Source organism: Cicer arietinum, chromosome 4 (assembly GCF_000331145.2).
Source record: "Cicer arietinum cultivar CDC Frontier isolate Library 1 chromosome 4, Cicar.CDCFrontier_v2.0, whole genome shotgun sequence".
NCBI lineage: Eukaryota > Viridiplantae > Streptophyta > Magnoliopsida > Fabales > Fabaceae > Cicer > Cicer arietinum.
Genome location: NC_021163.2, coordinates 25971085 through 25982085, shown reverse-complemented (window position 1 = coordinate 25982085; position 11001 = coordinate 25971085). Strand labels below are relative to the sequence as shown.

General features: G+C 27.6%; 1 non-coding gene across 1 annotated transcript; it reads right to left on the bottom strand.

The window, feature by feature from the left end:
* Positions 1-5730: 5730 nt before the first annotated feature.
* Positions 5731-7439, bottom strand: LOC101512833 (uncharacterized). Its single transcript, XR_012162593.1, has 2 exons — positions 7246-7439; positions 5731-6593 (listed from the first exon to the last, which is right to left on the bottom strand). It is a non-coding gene; the product is annotated as an uncharacterized protein (transcript).
* Between the last annotated feature and the right edge of the window lie 3562 nt (positions 7440-11001).

Here is an 11001-nt window from a genome sequence, read left to right as displayed (position 1 = left end):
TATCATTCAATACTAATTACCTTTCAATACTTATATACAAGAGACTAAATACCATACCAAGTTTACAATTAAAATGCAGAGCTTAAGAGAATACTAAAAACTCTAAACTTTAATAACCCGAACTCTTTCTATTATTGTCATTCTTAATCTTATCTTGTCTAGCCTTCCTACACGTCAAATACAAAATTCTCATTTCTACTACACTTATTTTATCCCTGTATTGGGTATTTATTGCAACACTTCGTCCCATTCAACATTGCCATATAGAATCTATATTCGTATAAAATTTGAAGTTGATGCAAATACTTAAGCTTTATTTGCGAATTTGGATGGGAGGGAAAGTGAAGACTTTAGAGGGGAGAGAAAATAGAGAAATACTTTATATATATAAATATATATATATATATATATATATATATATATATATTTCTTAAGAGAATAATTTTGTAGAGTATGATAAGAGAATGTTTATGATTAATATATTTTTAATTTATAAATTATTATAGAAAGATGAAAATAATTTATCGAAACCTTCCAAAACCCTAAAAAATCTTCATCTAATACAATTTTTGAGTAACTCAAAATAAAGAGATTTTATATTCTGAATAAACACAAATTTATCAAAACCCTCTCCTCACATACAAAGTCTTTGAAAAAGGGTCGAGAGATAAATACTCAACTTCTTGTTGAGTTAAAATAGATACCTATGTTGAACATTGAAAGGCTTTATCTTTAGAATGATGCAAATTGATAAATCACCGAGGTTTTCATAAGTATGTATAGTGGATGCTCTAAACATTCTATAGGTATTTCATATTTGGTACAGAATATAATTTTTTATACTTGATACATATATTCACGAGGCTGTAAATTTTATGTATTCTACATTATTAAAAAAGAAAAATTGAAATCATTTTCCATCGTAAGAGTCTCTAAGATGCGACATTGTGATTGATATCCAATTATTTTATGTTGTTTAATTTAAACATATGTTTCATCTTTGTCACAATGAATTTACATACGTAATAAGAAATATAATAATTAGAAGTAAGAGAAAATTCATTTTATCAAACTACTCACTACTCATCTTAATTAGTGGTGAGTTTTTTTTTTTTACTATTACCAATTTACCATACTATTATTAAAGGGTAATATAGAAAAAATAATAATTAAAGTTGCATTGAAAATCATATTTATTTTAAGATATTTTATTTATTTATTTCAAATGCAATGTTAACTTGACTAAAGTTATTTCATCCTCAATAAATATATGTTGTGTCATGTGTTCGGATTGATGAAGCGATGCCTCGTTCAGTATTGCAAATTATGCATATGCATTTATGTATGAGTATTATTAAGGAGCATTAAGTGAGCTTTTGTGTCTTGTTCTCTTTCTTTTATAGACGGTAGGTTTTGAATGAAATATTATAGTGGCAGATTTTTGTGTAAATATCAATTTGGTGTTTATGAGCACCCCCGAGTAAAAGTAGGAATTAGAAAAGGAAAGATTTTTCCGTAATGGTTAATTTGTTATTTTGATTAACATGATATTATAGATAATGAAAAATGCCTTGTTATGAATGTGCAAGGGCAAAAATGCGTTTGACTAGTGTTGGCAAAATAATCTGCTTGCCATATGATGAATTACGGAATCATAAATTGTGTAAAAACAGATCCGAAATAGAAAACTTAGCACTGAACACTGTTTGTTACCGCAAGTGTTGTTTTGTTTTAACTTTAGGAAGAAAAAAAATATATATAATAAAACTAAGAAAACAACAACACCATTAGAATATACTTCATTTCATTTAGTAAAGAGTTGACTCATATTACATATATACGTGAATTTAACTCAAATAAGGCGTCGTTAATGTAAAAATTTTGTTGATTGGTGGTTGTAAGTATATGTAAGTACTTTTTGAGCTTTTGGACTCAAGTCACTTAACTTTTTAATAGCAATAAAAAAAAAATTAACACTTATAAAAAATAGATTGAAAGATAAGGATTGTAAAAAAAGAGATGGATAGATAAGGTGAAAAATATACTAGCTAATATCATGAATTACTAGTATATCATGTAATTATTTATGAGCCTATGACTAGTATAATCCTGCAATTCTAGGACTTAACTTGCATTGATGAGTTGTTTAATGCATTGATGTTCCTTTTTTCGACCCTGTTTTTTGGTAGAGTTGATTTGGGAGGCAAGGAGGGTTACGGTTTTATGATGCTGACTTCATTTTGTTTGGTATCGATCAGGTTCATCAATTAAAGGATGAGTTGATTAGTTTTCTGCGGTGCTCATTTAAATTTGTATTATTTTCGTTTCTTCACATAGGGAAATATTCATTTTAGTCATTGAAATTGTAGGTTCATGTTATCATAGTCCTTCACATTTTATTAATATTTAAAAATAAGGATCTTGATAATATGTAACTTGAGGATAAATGTTAAAGAATTAAAAAATATAAATGTTTTGTTGATAAAAAATAATATTTGACATTTCAAAGAGTAAAATGTATAAATTTTAATATAAAATTTATATTTTTCATGTTTTAAAATGTTTTAAAATATTAATCAAATTTGTCCGTTTGATAATATTTATGTTTCACATACATTTAATAACAAGTTAGAACAAAGAGACAAACTTGATTGTATTTTTTAATTTTAGGAATCATTTTGTAACATTGTTAATGTGGAAGAATGGTTTCATATATATGCTCTTAAAAATATCAAATCGAGTATTTATTCCAAAGGAAAAGGAGGTTGGAAAAGAAAAAGTATTATTTTATGTCTTACATATTTTTATACCTTTTATGTATGAATTTTAAATAAATAAATCTTATTAGGTAAACAAACTAATAAAGTAACTTGATATTTAGGTAGTGTTTGGTTGAATTGTTTACGCCTAAATTCAATAATTATTCAACTATAAGGGAATGGTTTAGTTTAATGATAAAAAGTCAAATTTTAGATTCGTATGCAGATTCAAATTTTTTTAATTTCATAAGAAGAAAGTAAATGTAATTTTTTTGTGAGTGATCTTTAAACCCTAAAATTTTTGCTACTTTAGGTTAGGACATTATTCTTTCACTTTAAATTTATTATATAAAAGAAATATGATATATATTCGTCATATAGGAATTTATGTATTTTGAAATGATGATGGCAAAAGTTGTATCAATTTTAATTTTGTATACTATCCAACGAAGTTTATAAAAATACAAGAGAATCAAATTATATCATAATGATATATTTTTATTATGTTAGTTCTTAAAATGAAATTTTGACTTTTCTAAAGTGAGTGGTTAATAAAGTGAAGTAATTTGATATTTTAACCACATATGATTTGTTATACATACGTAAACAATATAATTAAGTGATTTATTTATCATCAATTGATATAAATCACTTTATTTTTTAAAGTTAATTGTTCATTTTAGAGAAGTTTAATTCCAAATTAAATACATTATAAATTTAAAAATACTTATATAAAGTATTATGACTTGATAAATATAAACAAACTTTTTAAGTTTATCTTTTGTTGTATATATTTTTAGTGAAATCATAGAGGAAGGGGCGTTCTTCATTTCTATTAGATGATGCCCAAAAGTGAATTAGGACTACCTTTTCACTTTTAATTCATTTTCCTTTCCCTTATGAAATTGACCTACGTTGTATGTAGTTTTAGTTGAGCCATTGGACCCTCATCTTGATGACCTACCCCATTACCTCCCTTCTCTTAGCTGTGATCCTTTGTCAAATTTCACATCTTTTTATTGATGATCAAATTGAATATAATAAATAAAAAAGAGAGAAGTGTAGAAAATAAAAAATGATTTTAGCTAAGTATATAAATTGAGAAAATGAATGGAAAAAAGGTGGGCATTTATCATAGGAACAAAATATCTATAGTTTCATTAGTATTCTCAACTGTCTCAATTACTCTTGCATTTATGTGATTTAAATGGTCTTAATAGAGTCGCCTTTTTTTTCAATGCTTGGAACTACCCAACCGACCCTCTACCATCCTTCAATTCACCTAATTCATCATCCTTCTCTTTCAATTCAAACCTATAATTATATTTTCTTATACTTCCTACACCACATCACATATTATTATCACTTTATACTTGTGTTTCATGATTGTAACTTATACCACTTTTCTCTTCAAAATCTGTTTTTCTCTTATCCTTATAGGCAAAACTTTTTTTTTAAAAACTTTTAGGCAAACGAAACAATTTATAAAAGATTCATGATTCTTAGACATCAAATTTTCATGTTAACTATATTGTCATTTCATTTTTTTGCCTATTTTTTGTTTATGTAACAATTATAAGATAAAAATTAAATGAAAGATAGACATAAGCACATGATCTTAGGTGCAGTACTATCTATATTTTGATGTTCAAATAACATAATAATTATATATATGCATATATTTTTTTACACCACCCGTCAATGTTGACACGTTTTACTCGACTTTCTAATCTCTCAAAATATTGTCAAATAACAACTATAGCGGAATTAAATAATTTGCTATTAATTATTCTCTGATACTCTATTTAATAGAAAATATTGACAAAAAGTGCAGCTATACTATACTAGCATAACAAAATTTGAACCAACAATTATTTTCTATCTCACCAAATTCGACTTATATTTGATAGATTATATATGGATGAGATATATCTCCATTAATCTAAATTTCAACTATATATACAAAAAAAACATATTTAATGACACTGAAATTGTTAGCAGTCATACTACAATACTAGAAAATCATCTGAGAGTATTCTTCTGTCATTTGTTGTCAACCATAACATGTATCCTTAGGCTTTCAACTTATTTTCCATGGTCCCATTCCAGCTTATGATTTCAAAAACGATACCTTTATATATATTATTTGTTAATCTTGCAGAAAAAGTTACGTGTCAAAGTTGGTGTTGTGCATTTGAGTCACAATGTTTAACTTCTCAGGTGGTCAATTTTGTGTGGACCTAGTTGTATACATCCGTTAGATTGGTTTACCAGTCATCATGCTTCTTCATGAGTTTTAACAACAACCACAAAGTGGGCCTTACAATCTATTTTAACTAGTTAGAAAGTACATCCGATCTACATGCTCTTTCACACACTCTAATCAACTTTTGTTGTTGCTGCCCCTACTTTTTCTTATCTGTCTTGTCTAAGTTATAATCGATCGACGTCTCTCTAAAATGTTATGTCTATGTGTTTGACGCGTTTTAAATACCGATACTTTTTAGATACACTTTAAATATGTATTTAATATAGACTTAGATTTCTTCACGCATAAAATAATCTCAAATGTTGAGTTTCGATAAGACAGTTTAATATCAATTTTTAAAAATATCAACCGTTAATTGAAATCAATTGGTAAAAATCTGTGTGACACATTTTCTGTATCTGATTCTGTTTAATAGAATCAATAGAAAAAGAGTTTGTATTAAAAAATACAAGTTAAAAACACTTGTTAGTGTAATAAATATATCATTTTCTGATACAAACTTAGAAGTACTTCTTTTGATTCATTAGTGTTCTCCTTGAATATATTTTTTTGGTTGTAACATCTTCAAGCACATCTAGGACTTAACACTTTTCAAACACTCTTAACTCTAGATTAGATCTTTTACCTTTTGAGATGAATAACAACATGCTTTCTTGATTGGTTGAATGAAAAAGTAAAATAATCATTGAGAAAGAAAAAAACTAATAATACAAAGGTTGATTCCATCTAAAATTTCAATAAAACATACTAAGAAGGTACATGAAGAGGTTAAGTCCTAATACATATTTTGCTGCTGAAAAGCAGAAAAGTTGAACCCAAATCTCATATAGAGTTACATAGACTTCCCTAGCATTCCCAATTTTCTCATAGATACTATATATAATAGTGCTATTTACACTCCACTCTTATCTATCTCCTTTTCTTGCATTAAACAAGTAGATGGAAGAAAAGCAAAAAGTGGGGTGCAAGTAGCACTATTCATACAAATTGTTATAAAAAAAAAAGCATAAACAAGGATTAAAATTTAAAACTAACAGAAAAAGAAACATATTGAAATAGAGATTCCTAAGTTAAAAAAGCTAAGATAACAAACATGTCCTACTAGAAGCAGAGAATGCAGAACTTGCAAACAGAGTAGTTTTTTTTACTCTTATTAATTCCTTCTTTTGGTAATGTTGTTGTTGTTGTTTTCATGAAGAAAATCAAGCAAAACAGTGCTTTTGCATTTAGGACACTTAGGATCATCTTCAGAAAGCATGACATACATAAGACAACGTGGACAACCTACTAAGACCATGGAAGTTGTTTCAGGGCTGTTAGAGTATCTTTGAAGATTGTTGGTTGTTTCATCTTCTTGGTTTAGTTCAGTTGATACACATGAACTTGGTGGTGATGTTGGTGAAACTGTTGCTGATCTTGTTGGTGATGATGATGATGATTCAACAACCCTTGGTGGTGGTGATAGGTTCAGTTTTAAGTCAAGCTTTGGACCACTTCCATTTCTTCTACTCATTGTTTTGCTTTTCCCCTTTTTTCTTTCTTTTTCTGCTAAAAAAATGTGTTGCCTATTTTGACACAAACCAATTAGCACAACATATAAGGAACACAAAATAGTCCTCAATCAAAGATAATAAAAAAAACAAAAACATTGAAATTCAAAAGAAATTGTACAAGATAATATGATCATCGGTCATATTTTTTCCAGACCGTCATCTGAATTGGTGAGTTGAAAAATATTAAAGAAATTTTAAATAAAAAGTTTAGAGTTCACACCTTTCAAAATAAGATAACTATTAATCTATAAAAAATAAAAAAGTGTTATACTAAAAGAAAGAAATGATAAAAAAATTGAAATTTAAAAAAATTTCCAAAAAATATGATTCTAGTCAAGAATCGTCTAGACTATAGAGTTCAATTGATGAGTTGAGAGATGCCGAAGAAGTTTTAATTAACAAATTCACAGTTTAAATCTTTGAAAACAAAAGAACTATAAGTTACAAAAATTTAATTTATAAATTAATTACAAAAAAAAGTTTTAGTCAAAGAAAGAAATGATATAAAAACAAAATTTGAAATTTAAAAAGATACTAACACAAGGAAAAATATGTTCCTGATCGGAAGTTATTTTAACTATGCAGTTTAATTTTTTAAGAGATTTCGAGTTAAGACAGATAAAAATAATAATAATGTAACTACAAAAGTTATTATGTGATGTACCTTAAAAGAAGCTTGGTGAAGCTCCGGCAGCAAGAAAGTGAACTGTGTAGAGTGGTTGAAACATGTAGGGCATTTTATATAAGAAAAAAATGAAGAGGGGGTGATTTAAAGCTTAATTAAATTGAGGGAGAGAGGTGGAGGGAGGGAGGGTATAGAGAGAGAGAGAGAGAGAGAAAGATGAATTGAATTGAATTAAAGCTTAATTAAATTGTGGAGGGTGTAGAGAGAGAAAAAGAGAGTAAATGAATTGAATTGAATTGAATTGAATTGAAGTATAGTAATAATATTGGGTAGAAGAAGAGTGTAAATTGAGGGCAGGAAATGTATTAATTGTTTGGAAAAATCCCAAGAAGTATGCAGAATGAGGAAATTTGTAGTAAATATTGCAATTACAAAGTGCAGTGTGTGAGGGCCTTTTCTTTTCATTCATTGCTTTAATACAAAGAGAGTGACTGAGTTGAGTCGGTGTTTAAGACTATTTCAGAAACAATGTAATAGCATCATGGGAGAACACACTATGGCTTTAAAGCTGTAATAATTATTAAAACCTCTATTTCAAATCAAATAATTATACATATATACCCCACCAACAAAATTTAAGACAATTCAAAATATTATGTGTACGTAGTATTACAGAATTTAAATATTTATTCCACACTTCCCCCAAGAAAAATATCACAATCTAGTAATTAAGTTAATTAATTATCACAGTACATTAATTTCATTAGAAGTTTTAGATACTACTACTTTTCTTTACTTTAGAAAAAATTCCTTTGCATTGAAAATCAGAAGTTAACTTTTTTACTGTTTTTTTTAAAATAAAATATAAACAAAAACGTTAGTTAAAATGTTAATATATTTATTAAACATTTAGATCATATATATTTTTAGTTAGTATTTTTATTTATATTTTATTTTAAAATAATATCTCGTAGAATTACCTTTTCTTAAAAAAATAATTATATTTAAAAGTTTTTATCTATATCTTGTTTTTATAAAACATGAAAATTCAAAAAAATAAAATTAAAAACAGCTTATATGAAAAGTTATTTTTAATAATAGCTTTTAAAATATATTACTTTTACATTTATTTTAAAAAAATAAAGTAATTTTTATTACGACAAATAAACATAAAACAGTTTCTTTAAATTTCTGCAAAATAATGTTTAAATTATTGAACACCAATTATTTTTTTAATCTGTAACCTTTATTTTTATTTTTGGGTTTTGAATTGAGATATTGAGGAAAAGGTTTGGTTTGGCTTCTTTTAACAATGTAGCTGGATGTAACTAAGCATCTATTTTAGTTAATGGAATTATCATGGTATGAATCTTTGATGTTCTTTTGAGGAACATTTAGTTCTCAATTGCTTTGGAAGTACAAAACATGTGTTCAGTTGTTCATCATCCGACAGATATTACAAGATCTCCTTTGTGTTTTATCACGGGCACTGAATGGACCATTGGTTGTTTTGAAAAACATTGTCCCAATAACTATTTTTATTTTTATATTTGTAAATTTTATTTATGAAATTGTTTCCAGTAGGAAGAATTCATATAAGGTATGCAATAAAATAATTTGCACAAGTGGCCAAATTTGAGAAGTATGATTAGGGCGTTAGGCCTAAAACGAAAGTCATATACAAACCAATATTTTCCACAAGTTGACAATATTTTCTCACGAGATTAGAAAAGGTGAAGGTAGCAAAATTGAAAGAATTTCTTTCAAGATTACTAATGTGATTGTGTGAAAAAAGTGAGTGATCTCCTACTATTGAGAGAACAAAGTGGAAAAAAAACATGAATAAAAAAGAAAGATTAGAAAGAAAATGGAGGAGACATTCCAAAGTCATGGAAGATATCATGGTTATAATACCTTTAGGCATGGCACTGAAACATATTTTATTTTCTCCACCTCTGCACTCGAGTAGTCGGAAAAATTGCACCAGTTCCATTTTTATTGAGTGTGAAAATTAAATCATCATCTCTGCCTGTGACAGAGTTCGGATTTCTCCGCCCGCATCCTTTCATATATATAAAACAATAAATTTATTATAATTAATATAGTAAAGTAATTATTATTATTATACAATAATAAAATTCAAAAAAATAAAAATCATATTTTCTTTAGAGTGAAGATTATAATTTTTATTACTGGAAAAAAAAAATTAAATATATACATGTATATAAAATTTTAAAATGACAATAATATTATTAGTGGGGAGTGCTTCGATGCAGGTTCATGGTGAATATCAACACCCTCAAATCCGTCATTGCCCCCAATTTTAATTTCGAGAAAAATCTGCACTCGTATCCACACTCAATCAAAGTGAGTTTTTCCCACTCAAATCAAGACAAATTTGAGTGAGTAGATGTGAATGCGGATTGTGTTGTCATTCCAAGATACTATGTTGAGAAGTGTGATAGAGCTCAACAAATAAAAAAAACAACCAAAGAGAAAAGTTGATCTTAGAATTGAATGAATAAGAAAAAATTGATTACAATTGATGTATGATGCGCTTTATATAGCGACCATAACTAAACTAATAAAATTTAAGTAATTTGTAATTGATATTAACCAACTTGTAACTACATTTAACAAATTTCAACTATATCTAATAAATCTTTATATATATCTAACAACTATAGTTATTTAGATCGTGCAACACCACGTTTTTAAAAACACCACGTTTTTAAAATACTTATCAATTTTAGATAACACGCCTCTTATTTTTGTGATATGCATTAATTCTAACCATAATTCTCATGCCATCAAACGTTTTGATATGCCTACAATCAGATACCTCGCCTCAAGGTAGACCACCAAAGGTGTTTTTCTCCATTGTTGAACTAACGTAACTTTGTTTCGAATAATTTTTGTGTTGATACACAAATATTTAAATTGTATACCATAAATGCCACCTGTAGCAAGAACATGATGTTATGGTGACAAATCACTCCTATCACACCCTCAATGGCTTCCTTAGGATTTGATGTTAGTTTTGCTTTGTGATAACACTGGCAACTCTAATATGATAGTCATAATTTTGTTAAGCAAGAGACTTTGTTGGTGGGTCGACGATGTTCTCAAGTGTATAAACTCTATGAATCTTTAGATCGACTTTATCGAAAATCTTTCGAATAAGATCTAAGTGCCAAAGTATATGTTTGAATTGTTTGTGAGATATATGTTTTTTGATTTACACAATTGCCCCCTTATTTTCAAGAATAAAGACTAATCAAATCCACAATGTTAAGAACTACACCATGCTCAGAAATGAACTTCATGATCCAATCCTTGTCATTTGACCTCTAAAGTAGAATTAACAATTATCTCTTGTTTGGAACTCTTCCAGCTCTCAACTCCACCATTTCTACAAAACACAAATCTAAGTTGTGATTTAGGATAATCTCAATCAATTTGGAAGCTAACATTAATGTTGTTAGATAATATTATTATATATTAGTAGTAAGGGTATTTTAGACAATTCTAGACAATTCTATTCTTTTATATATATACTCATTGTCACCCTATTAACTTCGGTTTTGGTTCATTCTATGTTATGAAACCCTAGAGTGGTTGTTTCTCTTCTTCCTCTTGCTTTCTCTTTTCTTTGTTAACATGGTATCTAGAGCCTATTTCGATCCTCCTTGAACGATCCCGCCTCTATTCCGCTGTCGAGTTCCCAACAATTAGGGAATATAATTATAGTTTCTCTTTTCTAACATTCCAATATTCAGTGAGATTTTTTCGTTA